A 23,614-nucleotide genomic window follows, 5' to 3' on the forward strand; every position below is an offset into this window, starting at 1 on the left:
GAAATGTGATTGTGTGCTCTTTTCCACGGAGGGCAAAAACAAAACATAAACTTGAATCCCCAGTTCATGGCACTGATTCTGGACTTTTTTAGGTGTAGCTCAGCCAGCCTTGGGTCAGGCCACATAACAGGAGCAAGACACCGAGGAAAACTGGTGAAGGGCCAGAGCCCTGCGCCCAACATCTTGACAAACGTCTCATGGAGGGATGGAGAGAGGCGCTGGGGCCCTGGGCTCAGTTCTGCACCTGAGGGGCTGTCTGTGTGAAATTTGTGTGTTCTGCCCCCTGTTTGTGTGGGCTTTCTCCTACAGTCCAAAGACATAATGGTAGGTTTATTACCTTCTGGGAAAACTGGCCCTGGTGTGAGTGTGTACGTGTCTGTGTCTGTGTGCCCTGTGATGGACTGGCGTTCTGCCCAAGGTGTGCCCTGCCTTGAGCCTGTTGCTTGCTGGCACAGCGTCTAGCTCCGCCGAGTCCTGTATTGGATAAAGTGGCTAGAAAATGGATAGATGGAATGGGAGAAAGGCTCAAGGGTCCAACCTGCAAGGGCTTTAAAAAGCAGCTGTACTGCACTTCTGTGAGCTGCTGCTTTGACTGTTGCGCTTGGTATGGGATGCAAACAACGAGATGAGTCAGGCGGCACCACTAGAATCTATTTCACTTGAATCACTCGAACCAGGAGCTACAAGACAGAATGTGGCATCATGACGTCTAACAGGTGTGACAGTATGACTCCATATTCACTGCACCTCTATAAGAGATTTTATAATTACCCTGAAAAATAATTATTTCAATGTAAAATAAACATTGCACCTCTGCTATATACACTACTGTTGCTTAATCACCCCATAGAAAATTAATGACAAAAATATTCCTTAAGTGTTATTTTGTATTTCAAAGCTGTTTGGCTTTGAGAATGTAAAGGTTGGAAACAAGAGGAGGCCACTGGGCAAATTTACTGCAGCTCATGTGGCTTCTAGGGGCTAATTCGCCTGCGGATCCTATGTAGTTGTTTCTTGAAAAAAGCCAGTGTATCAGTTTCGACAACACGACTGAGTAGACCCCCACAACCCTTGATGTATAGAGTTCATTTCTTTTCTAAAGAGGCATGCTCAATTGTTCCTGTACTGGCCTGAGGCTTAATGAATTTGGATGTTTGTTAGCCATGTATCACAATTACAGCATGTCTGTGATGCAAACAGTCTCGTAATGTGCCATTATCCATACCACACTTCTGTTCCTGAGAGGGGTGTGAAATGGATTAGCTGTTTTATTATTTTTAAAAATAAAAACATGATGCCATCAAAGGCACAAGAGATTAATTCTGTCTGGCTGGGTGTGTTCTCTCCTCTGCTGCAACAGATCGGTAAATTAATTCGAGGATGTGGGCATGGGGACAGCGAACACGGCAGAACGAGACCTCTTTCCTCCATAATTCAAAGCAACAGCCACAAGAGAGGAACGTCGCTCCAGGAAACAGGCACATGGTGATTAGCATTTTACAGTACTGAAAACAAATCTAACTCTGTGATCCTTATAGTAAGAAAAAGAAGCTTATCCATAGGTAGCTTTCTCAGACTGCAATGACAGAACATCCTTCTGCGATCTTGTTTTTGGGAGGAATTAACCTGAACTGTGAGGGGTAAGTGCTATAAATCTGTTTAAGCCACAAAGATCCTTGTGCTTGCTTCCACAGAGCGACAGCTTGTGTAACAACTGCATGAGTATTCTGTCTCACCAAGCAAACAGAACAATCTCACGGGTATTTCACGCTGCCTGTGCCAGAGCTACCCAGCTTTGTTTCACAGGGTACAGTTAGCACTGAAAACATGGCTGATGAATGCGTTTGAGGCCAGTCCTAAATTTTGTCCACTGCACTTTTGCAGTTTGTTGTTTCTCTCATTTTCTCCCTGCTACAAAGAGAAAGAGAAGAAATACGGGTTTTGTTTTCTTCCACCGTGTAAAAAATATGAGGTATTAGACCTGTAGAAGAAGAGGAATTCTGTGAGTCCAGGCTATACATTCACTTCCTGATTAGTTGTGTTTGCCAAAGGGAAACTCTACAGTGAGGTAAAGCCACAGTCTACTGGCTTTTATGTTACATAATTCTATTTTTTTTTCTTGTGGCAAGCAGAGTAACAGTCAGTGTGTGGATGAATCAGCCTGAATTCCAAACAGCAGGTGCCTCGCGGATGAAACTCCACACTCCAGTGAGCTGTCATTCCAGTTCCCTGTGATTCCTCGTCGTTGGCTATGATTTCACACCACTGACAGCAGGAAAGGAACCCTCGCTGTTTTTCAATCACATTCATTGGCGGGCCGAAGGAAAAGACGGGCACTTGCACTGAATCTTCCTTGAAGAAGTAAGGAATGCTCACTGAAAGAGGATGACGCAGATTATGATGATGATGAAGATGGTATATCCATTGCCAGGGTTTGCTCGAGTGGCGCTCGGTATTAGAATACAGTGGGGTTAGAGGGTGGCATGGTGCTTAGCATGGCTGCCTCCAGTACTGAGGCCCCGCATTCAATCCCTCAGGTGCTATAGCTGCACGGAGTTCGTATCCCAGAGTTTGTGTGGGTTTTCTCTGGGTGCTCTGGTTTCCTCCCACAGTCCAAAGGCATGCTGGCTTCTTGGAAAACTGGCCCTGGTGTGTGCGTGTGTGTCTGTGTGTCCAGGGGGCGTCCTGTCCAGCGTGTACCCTGCTTTGAACCCATTGTTTGCTGGGATGGACTTCCACTCCCTTGCAGCCCTGAATTGTGTAAAGCAGTTAGAAAATGGATGGATGGAGGTATGGGGTTGCTCAACAGCGAACAGAACTTTTTGTTCAACACTTTAAAGATAAGATTCTGTGGTCTGTTCTGTACAAGTTAAAAGAGCCATCCTCTGCTAAAATATTCATTGCTTAGGGACGGAGACCGATGCTGGTGTTGATAATCAATGAGCTATTGGGCAGCCACTATGGAGCAGATTCTCTTAGTTGAGAAGATGCTAAATGTTTCTTTCATTATTAGATAATAGTGGTGCAGGTGATCACTAATTAGTTGATTTGGTCATTTTCTGTCTAAGAAATACAAATTCCTGTACCTTCCCATACTAGGGCCGAATAAGAGGTCTGGACAGCAGAGCCTGACTCCCCCTTTCAATAATTACACTGTCTGAAGGGAGCATGTCTCTTCCTGCCGCTCAAGCGACTTCGCTGTGGCGGTAAAATAGCTGAAACTGTGTCCTCACAAGTCCCCCGTTCCCACGGCTCGCACCTTAATGCATCAACGCCAGGAGTGACAGATTGTTCCCTTGCTTTCCCCCTTAGCTGACTGAGCCTCAGAGCATTGACGTCCCCAAAAGCAATCATGCAAGATGCTCAGCCAACAGAACTGCTATGGCACAGGTGCACAGACCCTAAAGCAAGATGGAGTGTGTGTGTGTATGTGCATGTGTGTGTGCGAGTGTGTGTGTGTGCGTGTGTTTCTGTGTGGTGTGGGAGCTCTAAACTTAAGGCATGAAAAACTGTTACTGCATTGTTACAGCTACTGCATTGACTGGATCAAGATGAATTGAGTGAGGCACATACTTAATACTTTATTTACAAGGATTTTAAAAGGACATTTTGAAAGAAGGGGTTCATGGTGGCACAGTGGTTAACATTACTGTGGTGCAGGGCTGGGCCCTGGGCTCAATATAGAACCCGGGCTGCTGTCTGTGTGGGCTTGTGGGAAAATTGTCCCAGGAGTTAGTCCGTGTGTGCCATGTGAGGAACTGGCATCCCATCCAGGGTGTACCCTGCCTTGTGCCTGTTGTTTGCTGGGATAGACTCCGGCTCCCCTACCACACAGTATTTGGTAAAGTGGCTAGAAAATTGATGGATGTATTTTGAGAAAATGAATGAGCCTCTTTGTATTTTAAGCAGGGACAAGAAAAATAAATGAAAACATGCTGTATTGTTACTGCAGCTGTACAGTACATGTGCCTTATTGGAAGCATATACTGTAACAGGTTTGGTCTCTTTTTTAAAGAACACTAGTAGTCCAGATTAGCACATCAGCAAACATCCACTTATTGAAATAATGGAAACATTGATTGGCCTCAGAAACAGTCTGAAATCTATCAATCAAAAAGTTATATAGCACCTTTCAAGGAATACTAAAAGCAGCACTATCCCAAAGTGCTGTAGAATAGAAACAGTTCAAATACCAGAGAGAGAATTCCAAAATGCCTAAACAAAAACCTAAAAGATAAGTAATAAAGAACGCAGTTGACAGAAAAAAAACAGTCACAAAATAATACATGTATATGTGAACAATTTTCTGCAAACAAAAGAGTGTTCCTATTTTCCCTACCTTTGTCTCCTACTGGATTTCCACCTGTACATGTTGGCCAGTTGTTTGTAGAAAAAAAGGAAAAGTAGCTCTTGGTTGGAGTAAGCTTTCACAATCTCTCTGTGAATTTCTGCAGCCAAGCGAGTCTGAAACTCCAAGGGGTTCGGCTGGCGGGCAGCTGGGGGTTATTTTTGAAGAATATCCCCAGAGGAATTGTGGCATCCGAACTCACACCTGAGAAGGATTCAGACTGCAAGTTGCCTGCAGCCAACTGTGAGTGTTGGAGCAACACAATGATTCTGATTGGTGAACAATAATTCTCATTCACTTGCTTGCACAGCATAGCCAACCATCTGGAACCCATTTATAAATAATTATCATTAATAATTCCATTAATAATTTAAATAAATAGACGTTAGTATTAATGCTGTCTCATATTTGTTTATTTGAGATTATTAATGTTAGAGCTAGGAAAAGTATTAGCCAACAATGCCATTGTCAGAGACAGAGCTATTTCTGGAATAACATATTCTCAAAGTCCCACTGATGAACACTATAAGATGAGCCCAAACTTATCACAAACAGTTGCTAAAAACTGCATTTTCTGCCAGGTGCTAATTATTTTGTGTCCCCCTTTCTGGAAGGATGAAAAAGACAAAGAAAGCTGTTAATGAAGATCAACGTTTCGATTCTCACTAAGCAAGTTCCAGCTTGCTGTGTCCATAGATTTATTTATCTCATTGAATTTTTTTCCCTTTCCTTGGCTGTCTGCAAAGGGCTTCAGAAGCCAGACTCTGTTCTCTAGTATTTGATGTAAAACCTAGGAAACTTTAAAGGTTTTACTGAGTCCATTAAGCACGTTACATGCCATAAATATCTGTGAACATACATGTGATAAAGAAACAGGTAAAGGTTTGTTCCAGCTGAAAGGAAAAGAAAAGAGACACAACGTTTCGGCTGTGGAGCTTAGCTACAGTACATGTTCCTGTTCCTTTGTTCTCTACTGGAACTACATGTTATAAATGTTACTCTGAAATTACTATGGAATGTAAATGTTACTCTCTCTTGATAAGTACATATTGACTTTACAGTATTTGTAATAAAGCACAACAGCAAATTTTTTTTTTTTTTTGCAGGTGATGAGTTTTTGGTGCTCGTAGTCACCAGCAAGCAGTGGTCTAATATACTGCAGGGCGGTCACAGACTTGCAAACAGTCACACCAGGGGCCATTTTTCCAAAATGCAATTAAGGTACCAGCATGTCTTTGGTCTGTGGGGGAACATACAGTACAAACACCTCACAGATAGCACCCCAGGCCCAGAACTGAACCCAGGTCCAAGCATTGAAAGGCAATAATGCTAACCACTGTGCCACCATACTACCCTATTTCAGCAATATTTTATTAGTAATAATATTTTAAATGAATCAAACTTATTCTGATCTCCAGATATGTTAAAATTTTCATTTTAATGTTTGGAAGCAACTGATTTATTACTTTTTATGAACTGTGAACTGGATTTTATGTAATAATCTTGTCTGTCCTCAGGGCTACATACTTTTAGCATAAAAATCTTCTTTGCAAATCACGAACCTCACTGAGAGCTGAAGCAATGACAATCATGAAACATTACCAACGTCCTCTCCAGAATCGCATGTCTACAATGAGTGTCATGGTAAAATAATTACTCTGCCGTTAGCAAGCTTTCTAGTTTTAGGTCTAAGTTACATAAATCCTCTGCACATAAAAGCATTTCTGAAAAGCACACAGAATTTTAAAAGATAAAGCTCAAGGGAAAAGCGTATCATTTGGAAAAAAACACGAATAAGCATCCGTATTTTCCAGAATTCTACTGGACCTAATGAGAACCAATCTGAACGTGTGTCTGCTGCCCCAGGAGGAATAATCTGAGCCACTGTGTTAATAAAGACCTCAGCGGGGGCTGTCAGACGCTGGGAATGCAGTCTGATTTGTGAATGTCAGGATTCTGCCTGCAGCAATAAGCCCTCTGTGGTGTGGTCTCATCTACCCCGAGACGCCTGGAGGCCTGTGAATGTCGCTGACATGCTGCCACAGTCCCCATGTGGAGAAGCAACAAATCAAATCTGATGCACAACTGTGCTGCTCGACACCTGCTCTAGCTTTCTGTCTGGGTACAGCAGAACCCAGAATTCCTGCAGCTACTGCCTGTTTCACCTGCTGGTTGCACCAAAATACCCAACCATTCACTCTCTTCTCTTACACATCTTTTAGGCTGGAACAGTTCCTTGATTTCTTGTTTACTCTGTTCACAATCACCAAAATTCCAATATATACTGACAGTTTGCGTACTGTCACATTGTAATCCACTGCAGTTAAGGTGTTTGACCCGCTGTTCTTAGGAGCTACTATTTATGACTTTTGGGAATTTGCATGATCCCTTGGGATCTTAGCATGCTCTTGGATTTTCTCCAGGTGTTCAAGTTTCCTCCTACTTCCCAGAAACACACACATTATGTCTGACTGACTCTGATAAACCACTGGGGTTTTTCCTCCATGCCTTACCCCTAAAATTGTGCGGAGTGGGTTCTCCCAATGCTCTGTGCCGAGCATGTACAGGGAATGAGACCTGACTGACATGATCATAATCATACAGTAAACCACACAATCCCACCAGGTCCAGTGAGTCAGGTTGTGTCGACAGAGACTGCAGTACAATCATCTGAAGTGCTCGACCAGGGAATGAGAGCATTCAACCAGAAACTCCTATATTTGAGACTTCAAATTGGCCCAGATCTGGACAGTTTGGCTGAATACTTTGTTCAAGGTAACTTATTTATAACCCTTAATAATAAAAATGTAATATTCTGTTTATAATGCAACATCACAGATATCTCAGGCAATGAAGAGTGTGTCCATACTGTATGTTTAATGGTCTTACAAAATATTGAATTCATCTAGTGAGTTAAATAACGGATGAATGCAGGTCAGGGCAAACACAGGGAAACACACCAAACCGTAGTCTTGTATAGTGACTGTATAGCAAAGGGGGACGTGTAGGAGAGCAGTCCAGGTGACTGTGTTTTGGGTTTTTGGGATCTATAGGTGTGATATCAATGAGGAAAAATGTCCTCCCTATTGAAGAACATTAAGCAAACATTCTGCTGAAATTCCCTGACTAACTTTTTAAGTAATTCAAAACACTGATTCCCCCCAGCATGTTTCATCACAGGAACTGCAGAGATGAAAGGATTTAGATTTTCAAAGTGTTTTTAAAAAAATAAATAAAAGAGACCACCTACAAATCTCAAGAAGAGCATCATGAGACAACATGAGGGAGATAAAAGTGAGCAGTGCAGACAATTTGACTGCAGCTGCTCCTTCTCCGTAAGCCTTGTGCACAGACATGCCTGTCTAAAGAGCTCGGGAACAAAACAGCTTCACACCTCTGTCCAGCTGCAGAGCCGCCTCTTCACAGAGTGGGATGTCGTCCTGGAGCAGCACAGAGGGAGCCTGTTCATCCTCGAGGAGACTGGCGATGGAGATCGTGGTCCATCCAATCTGTCACATTCCGGTTGCAATGGCCAAGGCTTATCCTTCGGAGGAACGGGATGAGATGGGTTAGACCAGGGTGAGAATCCTGGTCCTGCAGGGTGCTGTGTCTGCTGGTTTGAAACTCTGGTTTATTAGCTGGTTATTAGCTTCATGTAGACGTTGGAACCAACGCAGACTTTTCCTGACTTAGGCCACAGGAAAACTGTAATCGACTTTAATTGATTGGCAAATTGGCAAATCAGTTGTGTTTCATTCATGCCTTAATCAACAGGGCAAAAGCCATGTTTTTGGATTATTCGTACCTGCAGTTGTTCAGATTTATATTAATCTATCACAACCTTATCAAGATAGGTCAGCAAGCTCCTCCTTGTGACCTCCAGCCTGTTATTAGCACACTGAACTTGTGTGGATTTAGGAAAATGTAACATTCACTCCCACTCACTCTAACCAGGATTTAGCAATTCATTGTTCTACTTTCAGGTTTAAAAAAACTTTCACTTAAGATCCGCATAAAGTGGAATCTACAACTTTGTCCAGAAATGTGTTTACACCTCCTGGTGTAAGGAAATGTCTCTTGCCCTCTATTCTAGTTTTCACTTTCCTACGATGCCTGCTGCTTCTGGATTCTGCTCAAACCCTGGAGAAACATTGACACTGAAGAACACCAATCTCCCTGAGTAGTGCATTAGTCTGGTGTGGCCAGCTTTGAAAACCACAATATCTGAAGAAGATACCTACAGGGCTTCTTCCCTACCACAAGACATCTACAATTTGAGTGCAAATGTGTAAATCACTTGACAATACTGTATCAGCTAATTCCTCTGGGCGTACTGACTATCTACAAACAATCTCAAAAATACTAGAACACTAAACATGCACCTGTTGACCATTACTGGACCAAACCAAACTGGACTAGTCTATTTCTTACCGGTGTTACCCTGTGAAGACCTTTTTGTCTCACCTGAAGGGTGATGATTGTAATTGTTACCATAAATTTAGCTACAAACAGTTAATTCACAAATGTTTTTGCTTAAGGGTTTTAACTGATCGTTTTTACAAAACAACATTCAACAACATCGCTCAATCAGAACTCTTCCAGCACCAATTACAAATGACAAAACAGACGGTTAGCCTGTATAGAGTCTAAAAACAATAAGAATAATAAGATTCCTATTTGCAATCGTTTTTCATTGTTCAACAATTGAATACTTTTAGGAATAAAGGAAGTAAATGCTCTTCTAGTCTTTAGTCTTTATGGATCAGGTATCTCCTCCCAGAAAAAATATTCTAACCTCCTAAATTCCTCACATGCTTCTCAACCAAATCCAGGTGACTTTCTGGCTGTGCTCAGAGAGCTGGATGAATACAAACAGCAATCTACGCTGTCCTTTGTCAGAATAATCAGGAGCATGACAGCACTGAGACATCATTATTTTAGGCAGTAATCTATTTTGATCTAAACCCTTCTTCTCCGCGAGGAATAAGTGTCATCCTTTCACCCTAGGGATTTCAAAAATCATGTAATTTAAAATGACAGAGAGCAGACACTGTAAATTATGACAATCCTTTTTTCCTACAGTGCTTTGTTAAAAAAAAACAATCATCCTTTAAAGCGGTAGGATGCTCACAACCAAACCTGTTACACAGATGTATCCTGCGGTCTATGAAGGAGTATTTTGAAATAAACACTAGGACATTGCAGCTTCCTATGCTAATCACTGTTGCTGTCAGATTCGGTGTGGTGCTGCTCAGTTTGAGCAGTATTTTTTTCTGTAGCCTCACTATTGATCAAGAGAACAGTGTGTTCGTAGAGAAAATACAAGACTTGCACAATGAGCCAACTGGGCTACAGTGACAGATGAGCCTCATTAAGTGAGTTTCAGGCAAGAAACAATTTGACTGGTGTAACCAGGCGGTAAAATTAAAAATATTACTCTATCAAGGTAACCTTGGCATATGCAGGAATAAACAAATTTGTGGTGAATGTGCAGATTCATAGCACATATCCTGTAGGATACATGCTGGTGGGGAGAGGCTCTGGCTCCCCTGCGACGCTGAAGTGGATGAAGCAGTTAGAAAGGATGGACAGCTGCAGCACAGCTCTGCTAGTTTCACAGTAGCACTCCTCACTTGTTCAGATTTTCAAATAGTTGAAAAAAATATGCAGGCTGCAATATGTAAAGGCTTGCAAACTTTACCGTTAGATTTCAGATCACCGTCCGATATGCATACAGTATCAACCAAGATTGCTAAGGGGTAGCGTTTGTCCATTTTAATTTTTGGAAATGCTTTTGGAGCTTTAGTTCTGCTGAACTACTGTAAATGAAAATTCAAGGTATCTGTATGTCCTATTCTTTCTCTTTGACTTTCCCAGTGTTCTGCCCACCCAGACAAAGACTCTGTTTCTTTAAGTGCTGAAAAAGTATTCCAAAGGGCGACATTCATCCAACAGACGAGCTGAGCTGTCTGTTGCATGTACCTCTACCATAGACCTTAGGGATTTTTTTAAATAAGACCTGTGGAGAGAGATTCATATTTTGGTTAAATGTAGGTTAACAAGTGGAAGTTAAGTGCAAAAAAAGGCTGTTAGTAGCTCTGTTTTAAACCACCGTGGAGACAGCATACCCTTCACCAAGCTAATCAATGCTGGCCTGTGGCATTGCATTCCTGAAGCACTAGCTGCACAGATAAGTAAATTGCAATTGATTTCCTTGCATTTCAGTCTTACTGTTGGTCAAATAATAGTGAATTTAAACAACTGGAGAATTGCACGAGGCACTTCAAACTGCAGCCTTCCTTACAAATACTGTCATTACACAACCATGAGTGGACTCCCATGGTTTGGAAGCAGAGATCGGAGTAAACGCAGGGAGCAACGCTCAGGCACTCCTTAGCAAGATGAGGAAACTGGCTGCCATTCAATTGAGATGCATATATGTTGTAGACTATCAAAGAACTGAACACGAGGATTGTAGGGGTGATCCATATTGATCTGCAATAAGATCTAAGTTTTGGGGTATCACAAATACTCAGCAGTCTAAATAATAAAGATTTGCTTATAAATATTATTTATAATATTTGTGCCAGCAGCTATATCGCTCTGCAGCTCGCAAATGACAGCCCACTGAAGCTCAGCAGGTGTGAGGCTGGCCAGTACCTGGATGGGAGACTCCTGGAAAAAATGGAAAAAGGCTGCTGCTGGAAGAGGTGTCAGTGGGACCAGTAGGGGGCGCTCACCCTGCAGACTGTGTAGGTCCTAATGCCCCAATATAGTGACGGGGACACTATACTGTAAAAAGGCGCTGTCTTATGGATGAGACATGAAACTGAAGTCTCTCTGGGGTCATTAAAAATCCCAGGGCGAAAAGAGCAGGGTTGTTAACCCGGTGTCCTGGCTAGATTTCACCCTGGCCTTTACCAGTCATGGCCTCCTAATAACCCCCGGTTCTGAACTGGCTTCATCACTCTGCTCTCCTCCCCACTGAGAGCTGGTGTGTGGGGAGAGTACTGGCACACCATCCAGGTGGGGCTGCACACTGGTGGATATGGAGGAGATTCCCTATGACCCGTAAAGCGCTTTGAGTTATTATAATTATTATTCAATAAAATATTTAAAAATTAACTATTAAAACATCTGGAAATTTAACAGCATTTTATCCTGGAATCGGAAAAGTAGGCCTTGTCTTCTATTACAGTTACATGGCCATGACACTTGACAGTGAACATCATGCAGCCTTCACAGGGAATGAGACCAGGACTCTGCTACAATCTTATCTTAGTATTATACAAAAAATTATTCCATGCCAAACAGAGAAGAAAGGAAACACAATGTTTCAGCTGTGGAGCCTTCTTCAGGAGTGAGGGAAGTCTCTGAGTGTTACCCTGGGTGGTGTCAGAGTCAAAGGAAAGAGTGTTTAATTTCACACGATATCCTTTAGGAGTGATATTATAACGATGACATCTGTAAAGGAATAGGAGGTGATTAGAAAGTCTGGTTTTGGAACAGATCGCTGTGAAGAGCTGGGGGCGCAGGGAGGAGGAGAAGGGACGATGAAGAGATCTGGATAAAGATTTAGAGGAAGACATAGTGTGTTGCAGCAGAAGTAGGCTCCACAGCCGAAACGTTGTGTTTCCTTTCTTCTCTTTTCAGCAGGGAATAAACCTTTTACTTGTTCCTTTGCAGTCTACGCATGCTGACGCAACTACCTACTTGAATTATATAAAAAAAAATAGTTCAAACTGTATTTTAGTCATAAAGAAGACATCTAACATGGTAACTCCTTACACTGGTAAGCCAGCATTTTAAACCTAATATAAAGGTCACTGTCGTGACCAGTTAAATCGGCTGTGATCCACCAAGAACGGATTATGAAGTAAAACATTAAAACTGACCAGGGAAACATGATGTCAACTTCAAAAAATCAACTGAAGAAATATCTACAAATGTACTCCTCAAAGCAGCAACAGACCTTGCTTCTCCACCGTATTGTTCAGTGTCATTTGTCAGATTGGTGATTCACTTGTCACGTCTGGAGCTTGAATTAATTACAGCAACCAAGAATAATCCAAGAATGCCCATGGAATGAAAATTCAATGATCTTATGGGTGAGAAGAATGCAAACTGCACCACTGAAATAATGCCTTCTCGTATTGTATTTCTTTATCCCTAATGTAGGCCAGTAGAACAATTTAAGCAATTTAAATATCTTAACACCACTGGGTCTGTTAGTGCAACAGAGCACAAACTAGCTTGCATGAGGATTTCTCCACAGACTGAATAATTTCCATCATATAAGAAGGATTACATTTATTTCTGAGGAATTGTCACTAATACAGGAATAGCAAAGTTTGCAAAATATTTTGGCCTGGAACAATACGAGTCATGAGTTAAAAGAGGGAAGAAACTCTTTTCAGATTGTTTTAGAAACACCTGACGGAATCACTAGGTCTCCTAGCCTCCGCACACGGGAGAGAAAGAGGAAGTGAGGGCAGGTTCCTCTGACCCGCCCACCTTAGAGACCCTCACCCATTAGAGGAGAGGTGTGCCCCTCACTGTTGGCCCTGCATGCTTGCAAGCGCCTGGGAGGCCACAGGGGGCGCTGTGCCAAAGCAGCACATGAAATTCAAGAAGATTTCAATAAAATTCAAAGAGCAGATGATTTTTAATGTAGAGAAGTTCAGGGTTTTGCATCCAGATAATAAAAACAAACTACAACTACGAAATGGTAAACACTGACTTAGAAGAGACCACTTATAAAAGAGCCGACAGATGCTTTCCAGACCTTAAGGGAATGTCCTGCACTGATAGGTGGAAGGAACTGAACCTTTTTAATCTTGAATAGAAAAGATTACAAGGAATTCAAAATCCTCAAAGACACTGACAAAGAATCCTGTGGAACAGTGAAGCATGAACCAGAGAACAAGTGGAAACTAAACAAAAGTGCATTTAAAACACAAGAACAATAGGCAATTCTTTACACAAAGGACGTGGAGGTGTGGAACAAGCAATCAAGCAATGCTGTGGAAGCTGATACTCTGGCTTCTTTCAACAAACAGCTGAATAAGATACATGGATCAATTAGATAACTGCTAGGTTGGCCTAATGACCTCCTTTTGAGATCTATAAAGGCTACTGTTGTTGCTGTCTTGGAAAAAGGACGACTCTCATTATTCCATGAAAAACCTTTAAGGCATTGAGCACAAGCTTGACTACTGTATAACTGGCTTGGTACATGCCATGCAATATGAAGTGGCTGTAGAAGGTCGCTTGCTCATGTTATTTTTGTAGTTATTTTGGGCTTGTCTAGAACAGGGCGTAATCATGGACAAACAATAAGACCTGTTTGTCAGTGCAGTCTCTAAGGTTGCACAAGATATTATTAAGCTCTTAAATAACATGTTGGCCATAGGTAATTTACACCTTCACTTCTGTAGATTCTCTGTTTGGAAACAGTATGCATGGCTCTGTGTGGGTGTAATAGCGAGGAGCGTCATTCTTAATAGGAGGAAATTAGCAATCTGTTTGTCGCTTGGTGGGCAGATTATTATTATTCCTCCTGGCAGGAATGCAAAAGGCAAGAGAGATTCTGCAAGGAGCAAAATAATCAAGGTTTACTGAAGGGGTTCAGACCACCTCTTGTTTCAGTGTAAAACAAATTTTGCCAGAAAGCAAAGACACTCCTGTAATCCAATCTTGTAGACTGGGCTTCATGTGAAAGGTTTGGCTGCGATTTAACCTGAACAGATTTGTTTTATGAAAATGAAGTAACAAGCATATTTGATCCCAAGTTCCTGAAACAGACTTCCCTGTTTCTTAATTCATTTGATTTTGTTTTTTAATTGACCCTATTTTCTAAAACCAACTGTTCATTTAAAAGGAGGTTTGAGCTCAGATGTAAATGCAATGTGCACATATCAACATTTTTAACAAAGAGGTAGGCAACACTGTATAATTCATTAGTAGAATACATCCTTGACATTACTGCAAATCACTGGCAAGCCAACTGAGAGGATGATGATGTCTGAACAGACTAATAATTAGGCAGGACACACCCTGTAGGGGACATCAGTCCATTGCAGGGCAAATAGACACAAACACATTCATACCAATTTTTTCCAGAAGCTAAATAACCTACCAGCATCTCTTTGGCCTGTGGGAGGAACCTGGAGTATCTGAAGGAAACCCATGTAAACACAGGGAGAACATACAAACTCCACAGGCCTGGAATTGAACCCAGGGCCCCAGCGCCGTGAGGCACACAGAGAGAAACAGGGGCCATGAAGTGCAGGCCTGCAGCTGGACACCTCCCAGGCACAGCACCCTGCAAGGTATTAACACAATGGCCCTAATGAATGACTCTGTGCCTGGCAATGAATCAAGGATTTAAGACTGTAAGAGGACATTAAGAGGGAGTTCATCTAGGATTGATAACGGGAAGTACTGTGCTCAAGGGATGGAGTGTTCAGGAACAAGCTGTCCGGCTGTTCCAGCGGGGAATCGAATACAATCCGCAGATCAATGAATTACAAGTTAACTACAAGCAGGGGTCCTCTGGCTTCCTCCTGTCAGCAGCACCTTCTGTTTTGCTCTTCTAATCACCTCCAGGAAACTCCTTTTCAGAATGTGTGCACAGCCGAGGCTAGGTGTTATTAGGCTGATTTTTAATTAAGATGAAAATGAGCCCCTGAGGGGAATGCAATGGTAATTTTTCATTATAAATAAGTAATGTTTCATTATAAGAGGCTGCCAACAAGGTAGAACAGTACTGGTCACTACAGTACAGTACGGTACAGTCACATAGACCTCCCTGCAAGAGCCTTCCACGTCCCTCAGAGAAACAAGGCCGGCTTGGTGCTCATGGGTGACAGATGCTCAGCTGGCAAGAGGCTGATCCTTTGGGAAGCCCAGGTTGTGCCCTACAGTCCAGACACTGCTTGTTTGTCATTAGCTGATTTACAGTAGGATTGAGAGAATCATGAAGCTGGTTGTGAGAGAACCAGAACTATAACTATTCCAGTTTTCCCCCCAAAACTCACCCATCTTTAATTTATTTTATTGTAAGTCACTGGCTTACATGCTAATATTTTGCATGGTACTGGAATGACAGGAGAGAGTGAAGAACTGTTTAAGTAATACTGCTCAGCGGCCTCAGTTTGACTCTTGTAGCCTCAATCAGACAGGCAGCACGTTAACTGAACTCAGCCCAGTCTGTTACCAATTCCCACTTCGGAATTACAGTGAAGTGAGTCGGCAGAGAGCTTCGCTTTGAATTGACCTCGTGACAGGTCACTGATCCACAGAGGGAAGTGTTGTAATCGTTCTGTTCCTGGCGTGTAGTGAAGTGCCAAAAACAGCAGCACTTCTGCTGGTAGACTGGGAATAAAAGAAAAAAAAGCTATTATGTCTATAGAACTGGAAGACAGATGGGCTTCACAATAAATCAAGATACTCAATTTTGGAAACACAGAAGAATTGTTCTCTAAAAGCATACTATTCTATTTAATTGGAAATATAAAAGGACACAGTTTAGACTCTAACATAAGTCTTTAAAAAAGGTTACAAACAAGAAGAGACCATAACTTCTAGCTTGTTTGGTTGCTATTAGGATAGTTTTGTGTCTCAATGATAATCTTGAACAAGTCTGCTTTTTTAAAGCTCGGAATATGTCTGGTAGCTCTTCTCTGGACTAAGCCCAGAGGGGCAATATTTTTTTTGGTAATGTGGTGACCCAAACTGAAAAAGAAATATTCTAAAATGAACTCTTTCCAATGCACTGTACAATTGTAACATAATATTCAGTATTTAAATTCTATGCTTTTAACTAGACTGTAGGTCCTATGTTACGTCCCTGTGTGTGTCCATGCTTTTGTTTCTTCCGCTTCCTGTATTCAGGTACCTCCTCCCCCCCATTGGTCCATCACTACACCATCATTGCAGTTGTGACATCATCATCAATCAACTCCCGACCAATCAGCAATGAGATCTACAGTTTAAATACCGAAGAAGTTCTGTCTTCGGTCAGCTTTTCGGCTCGTGTTCGCTGGTTGTTAGCTTCGTCTTCGTGTGTTTGTTGGTTTTGATTACCTGTGTTTTGTTATTACCTTGCCCGCAACTGTTACTTTCTTTTTACCTTGCTCGTGTATTTTCTTCGGTATTACCCCTTTTCCCATAATCATGCAATTGGTTCACTTGTGTGATGTTATTGTAAACTGTGAACTTGTTGTACACCAGGTTGTCGGGTCACATTGTGTCCTCGTAGGTTTTTCTGTCTAGATACACTAGGTTAGGGGCGTGTGCCACTCGTGTGTTTCGGTTCTGGTTAGTCAGTGTAGGGAAGTTAGGGCGCATGAAGACACTGAAGACCCTTTGGTATTTGTTTATTTGGGTTAGTTAGGATAGACCTCACTGTATTAGCCAGATCCGTTTGGTTTTGTTATTTTCCTTCCTTTGGCACAGCTCAAGTTCCTTTTCCCTGTGTGTTATTGTGTTCTGTATACGTACCAGTAATTTATTCACTTTTTTAAAATCACTTTTGCACCAAACTGTTGTTGTCATGCTTCTTAAGTCCCTCACCAGAAACCCACCTGCATCCAAACCCATCCTAAACCCCTTTACCCCTAGACACCTGGGGCCGTAACATCCTGACATTCAGTTTGCCTCTGCATTTCTTTCTTACCTCCAACTAATAATGACCTCATTCACAGGACTAAAATAGCTGAGAAAAACAAAATAATTAGACTTGTTTTAGAAATACTTCCGTGTTAAAAAGGGACATGACTTGGGCACACAGAAATATCGTTCTTCTGAGACAAACAAATGAAATGACATTTTGAGATCCATCTAAGCATTAGGGTGAGCTGCTGAGATCAATGTACCTTTGAGCAAATAAAGTGAATAAGGACTGATTAACCTCCTCTATTCTAATGGTATAAAATTACTAATAACCTAGTTTTGTTGAAATCTCTGATCGTAACCCTTTAGTAACATGCAACAAAAATGCATTTTATTTCATTGACAGGGACAGCTGCTACAGATTTAAAATGCTCAGTATGGTACAACCTTAAGTGAGGTTTCAACACAATTACCACAATGTTCTGTGTTCAGATGTTCATCCCAGAGGAAACCCAGTTTTACAGAAGGTTGACTTGCAGTTGTTTTTGAGTGATCAAAGTTTTGATTTAATCGATGATCATTCTCAGCACTTCTGCACATCAATCTCGCCAGAGCATTTTTTTTAAATACCCACTTCCTGTCCAAACAGCCACATTAACAACAGACAGGACCATTAGACTTGCTTTCACACATTATCTATCCTCTGGGAGAAACCTACACAAACCAAATATCAGAATTTCCTCTTCACATGCATTCAAAATGGCACTTAGCAGAAAGGAAAAAGTAATAAACCAAAAAATAACCTTTTTGAGAACCAAAACCATAAAGCTCTTTTCCTGCCAAGCTTTCCTGCACTTTGTAACAAAAGGGAATAATCTAATTTCTAATGTTACAAAATAAAATAAGCATCTATACTGGCTGTATAACCCTGAGCGTTTTGATAGGCATCAGTGATATTTTATAACATCAGTGCATTATTATCTTATACGGAGAAAGGGAACAAGCCTTCATGTACACTAATACAGTCTGAAGAACTGGTAATTCATACCCTCTCACAATGGAGAAATATGGCTGGGTGACAGATGGAGAACAAAGACAAAAGTAAACAAATAGGTTCTAAACAACCATTACATTAAAGCCACTGAGGCCATTAGAATGTCCTCTAAGGCTGTCTATTGCTGTACCGAACACAACTCATGTTATGACTCAAGGTGACACAGATGTTCTCTGTCACAGCAACTATATAGCACCATTAAAAACTTCTAGAAGAGGGATGATTAAGATTTTACTGACTCAACCAATAGTGTTTACACTGTTCAAGGTACTGGAACTTTAAGAAAAGTGAGGACACATAGCCCATATTGCACCTGGGGTTGCTAACATCATTTTCATCTGAATATTCTGTTTTTGGGGATGATTATTATATTTTAATATTATTAAAAGATAGTGTACTTTATTCCGGACACTAGGCTAGTGTAAAGAGATTGCCCCTGTTGTCGCTATTTAAGCAGTATAGATCCTGTGGCTTGATGTTGCCAATAACCTTTTAGAATCTAAAATCCTGGATCAAGTTGTCTCAGTGCTTAAAGACTAATGGGTTTGTTTTGCTTGTACTTGTCTCGATAAGATATTCTTTTAAGGCCAGTAATTAACCTTGCTACTCTTCTTCAAACTAGTCCCAGACCATGATGCCTGACCCAGCTTTATCCAGTACAGTGTCATGGTGGAAGATGGAGCCTAAATGGTAAGAAACAGCCACAAATCCAACCTGGGCCACTGGCCTTGTTCCACTAGTGGTAAAAGAAAGGGGTTTTGTTGTGTGTTTAACTGCAAATTTATTGCAATTTTTGCAATTCCATTTGATTCACTCCACAGACTAATAATTTGAAGGTTTGTTTTTGCGTTTTCATGAAAAGCATTTTTCTTTTGAATATAGAATACTATCATGATTGGGCTATTGTAACCTAGAGCCAAGGTATTTCACCCAGATTGCTTTGGCAAATTTACCCAGTTGTTAGTACAAATGTTAAATAACATCAGTCACATTTAATAATAATCTCACATTTGATAATTTATTGGTTTTTGGACAGATAGAACCACGTTTCAGTTGGCAAAGGAAATACGTGTTAAAACCTGTAATTCTATACTATGCAATCTATTTTTCTGTTGGTCCTTGGTTTTTACACTTTTCATAGAAAGAGAGAAATCGAGTCAGTATGGTTGAATGTTAAAAAATGTCAGCTTGAGCCCCCATGAAAGTTGTTATTGTAGAGGACTGACCAGAAACCTTGAGTGTGGGCATGTGGGGATTGAGATTTAATTATTCTTTTGCTTTTTGAATACATTTGTATCAACTGTCACATGAAGCTAAAATAGTTTGGATGATGCATCTCTGCTTCATCAGTGCAGTTCATGAACCTTGAAATTAACTGCAGGTTTATTTTCACAACTGGAATTAACAAGAGAGGAGTTCCAGACAGAGAAGATGTTAGAGCAGTAACTCTGAACACACTAGAGCTGAGCACTGCATGAGAGCGGGAGGAAATTGCTGCATGTTGAAATTGGCACAGATTGCCTTAATGAATACAGTCCGAAGAACAGTGGAACACAGCAAGGGATGTTATTGAACACCACTCTCGTTCAAGGCCGGAGCCAGCTGCAGTAAAGCACAGACAGGACAGTATTGCAATAGGAAACCTTTTTGCAAACAAGGCCGCTGTGTCATCCATTAATTAGCCCGCTTGCCAAAGGTCTTTAAAAATCTAGGTCTTCCTCCGCCTCCCTTTCGATTTCTATTATTTCCAGAAAGAGAGACAAAAACAGTGAGTCACCAGGGCTAGCAGATTGAATCATCAAACCACTTGTGTGCATTTTTCCCCCAAAGGTCGCAGGGGAAAAAACAAATTGCTATGCACTGATCCTGAGTGTGGATTGATATTTAATGTGGCAATTCAGCCTCAAATGCCTAAAAGCATGCACTCACGATTTCAACAGATGAAAAAGAAAATGGAGCTCTTAGTCCTGGCGACAGGTAGCAAAAAATATTTATCCAATTTAAGCACAAAAAGCAAAAGCTAAATTATAATAAAATAAAGTGCTTTTAAACTTTTAAATTGAGTTAGAAGTTGCAATAATAATAATTGGATCCCAAAGTGCCTCACATATAGCTTCATCTGCAACTGAAGTGCAGAGCAGCCCTACTGTATAGTAAATCAGGTGGGCTCAATTCAGAAATTACAGTATTTAAACATTTGAATTAAGGAGGAGTTTTGTGGAGGTAAAATTGTAAAAGCTGAAATGCTGCAAGGATAGCTTGGTTAACACATCTACTTAAACAAGCATCACATCCATCCATGTTCTAACCTCTTCTTCCGATTCAGAGCTACAGGGAAGCTGGAGTCCATCCCGGTAAGCAACAGGCGCAGGGCAGGGTACACCCTGGAAGGGACACCATTCCAGTGCATGGCACACACACTCACACCAGGGCCGATTTTCCCAGTACCAGTACTGTGTGAGGAAACTGGAGCACCCAGAGGAAACCCTTTCAAACATGGGGAGAACATACAAACTCCACACAGACAGCCCCCCAGGTCTGGAATTGAACCCAGGTCCCCAGCGCTGGGAGGCAGCAAAACCCTTTTATAGGCACTTACATGGAATGTTTAACTAGGGAGTCAGGACCTCGATTTAAGGCCTCCTTTCAGAGCACATTGCTTCTGGTCCTCCCACTGCGGCACTTATCGAGAAATTCGGGTCCAGAGGGAAGAACAGCACCTACTGGTCCACTTAGTGCAGCAACCTGGTTTTCCTTAGAATTCTCCTATCCCAGTGTGGACTAAGGCCAGCCTTGCTTGGCTTCTGATAGCTGATGAAATCATGCTATAGAGGGGTCATACTGTTTGTAATCTATAAAACTCCAAGTCTAATAATCTGAATTTAGGCATGGTATCACAAAGATAGCAAGGACTTTCATTCCTTAATTAGGACAGATTCTAACTAAACAACAACAAATTACATAAATACTTAAGATTTTTTATTGATTACATGCACTTGTTATTCATACAAGAGATGAATAATATGGAGAATGAACAATGAAACCACTGACAGACCTGACGATGTGTTTGCAATAAAGGGGTACTGCTCAATTAAAACAGACAGTGAAAACAAACTTGTCACTAAAATAATCACAGGCACTTGTAGAAATTAATAGATTGTTCTCACTCTCATTTCTGCTTGTTTCGTATTGATTCAAAGGCGGTGTTCAATAACAGGGCTGTCTCTGGAGCCGGTTTGAAAAAGCAATTCCGTCTGGAATGATCTTAATAGATCAGTAAATACTAGTTGTAAGGATGTATAGAGAGGAAAAAATGATGGAATTCTGACAGGAGTGAATGGAATAAAAATGAATCCGGCTATATTTTTATTCTTCCCATGGGTCGTGCACTGAATAGGAAATGAACTGCCAGTTGAGAACTGGCTGATTCTGTGGAATAAAATGATTCTGCCTTGGCTGGGTAGTTACAAACAGACAACACTAATTTTCTCCACTTTTACTATTTCCCTATTTAAAGCAGCAGTCCATATCCTTCGGAAAAGATAGATAATTTTTCTAAAATTTAGTGATAGTCAATCCTGAGGCTGCATGCGTTAGTCAAGTCTTCAAGGGCTCCAAGATAGCAAAATGGTTTTCAAGGTCTCTTTATATCAACAACTAAAGATCTAAGCAAGCTTACACGACAATCAAGCTTTAACTGAATCAATTTAATTATTTTCCTTAAACTGTTAAGAATTGAAAAAAAGAAATCTCACAAGATTGTGAACTTTAACAGTGCCAATCAGTATATATTTTTAGGTGAGAGCTGTTTCAATCCTTATTCTGCTGCAGAACACAATTTCTAAATGTAACAATTGACTTTAATAATATTCGTAATACCATCACAGCGACATGGTGGAGCACTTGCAGTGCTGGGCCCTGGGGTGCTGTCTGTGTGGAGCTTGTATGTTACCACAACATTCAAATGTCAGTTATCTCTTGACGTTAAACTCAGCAATACTCATTCCTGGTCCTGGAGGGAATTTACCCAACATGTTTTATAAACATTAAATAAATAAAGATCTGGAAAGTTGTGACAGACACTGATAAAGTGAACAAGTGATTCCAATCAAGTCATTAAGAGCCCAGGAAGGAATGAAAACTGGGAGAGGGCTGCCCTCCTGCACCAGGAGTGGATAACAGTGATTAAAGTGGCAATTACGATTACTGCTATTACTAAACACCATTCTGTTGTGGTTTTCAGTGTAGAAATAATTAAGGTTGTACAGCAGTGGAAGAGCAAGATCTGTTCAAGCACTGAACAAACTTGGTTGGAATCTGAAACCTTTGTTTATTTTAGGTTTTGTAAATTAGTTTCGTGTTTATTAGGGATTATCACTCACCACAGGCTCTTTGTGGCCTGTCCTGTAGAATAAAAGCTTTAATTCAGGGTTTTTTTTAATTAGTAGAATTTGCAAACAAAGTCCAATGTAAAGCGTATATACAAGGATCTCCCTCATTTTTTGAAGCCTCTCACAAAACTTTTACAACACACTCATCCATGTCTGGAGGGCCAGATGGATATACACACTAGCCAACAAACCTTTTAAATGTTGTCGCAAAGGTTTTTGGTCTCCTTCTGTAGTTAACACTCTTATCCCAAGACACAAGTTTCTGTGTCCCTGCTGCTGTCCCGACTATACCCTTGCCTACACTGGTGCACACACCAGCAGGGAATGCATGTAGCTCATTAACTTAATTGGCCTTTTTTTTTCCGTTGGCCTCCTGGGAACTGTAGTTCCTGGAAGTATAATCCATCAGGAAAAGGGTTTCATAGAGCATGGCTTACTCCACAACCTCAACCCTGTCCTTTCTTTATTCTTGGTCCTGTCACATTTTGTTAAGACCACTTTATTTTTTAATCAAACTGTTGTTTGATTGCAACTGTTTTTGTAAAAAAAATACACGAAACAGCTTATCTTCAATGTAACAAACTCTTATATGATATATATAGTCATGATTATACTGTATTTTGAATATTGTTTTTCTGTTTTAAATTAGTCAGACTCCATTGCTGTTCACTGTGATCTTTTGAAATGACAGTTTTGAACATCATCATTATTAATGTTCCTAAAGTAATTGATTTGCCACATACCGCGACTCTCATGTTGTTCAACTTTGTTTTGTGGTGACTCAGCCTTTAGTGTGCTTCAGAAGGCTGGTTGAGAGGCCCATTTAATGTAACTGCAGCATTAGAGCTCACTTAATTTAGATACCCCTGTGCTTAATTCCCCCGCTAACAGCCAGCACCGCCCAAACAGCTCCACAACAGCTTATCTCGTTCCTTCAAAACCAAAAACTTTTTTATGAACAAGTCCATTAAATGAGATCCCCCCCACCAGACAAGCAAGAGGATCATTTTAATTTGCTCTCTGGTAAATGCTATCTTGCTTTCATGGCTGGTCTGTGCATTACTGAACCGTTACTGTTCATTATCGAACCAGCATGTCGTGTGTGTTGTGGTTACAGTCTCTGGGCCAGGTATCACTGAGTCTTTAGAAATGAGAAAGGACAGATTGGTTTTACAGAGGTGGTGGAGCAAAGCCATTCTGACATCT

The 23,614-nt window shown here is 41.1% G+C and overlaps 1 long non-coding RNA gene across 1 annotated transcript in view; it reads right to left on the reverse strand.

Annotated features, from left to right (window-relative positions):
- Positions 1-23,614, reverse strand: part of LOC148638523 (uncharacterized) — a 65,604-nt gene that overhangs the window by 18,887 nt on the left and 23,103 nt on the right. The window contains exon 2 of the long non-coding RNA XR_015930945.1: positions 7,743-7,892. This is a non-coding gene — a long non-coding RNA (uncharacterized LOC148638523). The remainder of the gene's footprint in view (positions 1-7,742; positions 7,893-23,614) is intronic.

Source organism: Lepisosteus platostomus, chromosome 28 (genome assembly GCF_059453375.1).
Source record: "Lepisosteus platostomus isolate fLepPlt1 chromosome 28, fLepPlt1.hap1, whole genome shotgun sequence".
Taxonomy (NCBI): Eukaryota; Metazoa; Chordata; class Actinopteri; order Semionotiformes; family Lepisosteidae; genus Lepisosteus; species Lepisosteus platostomus.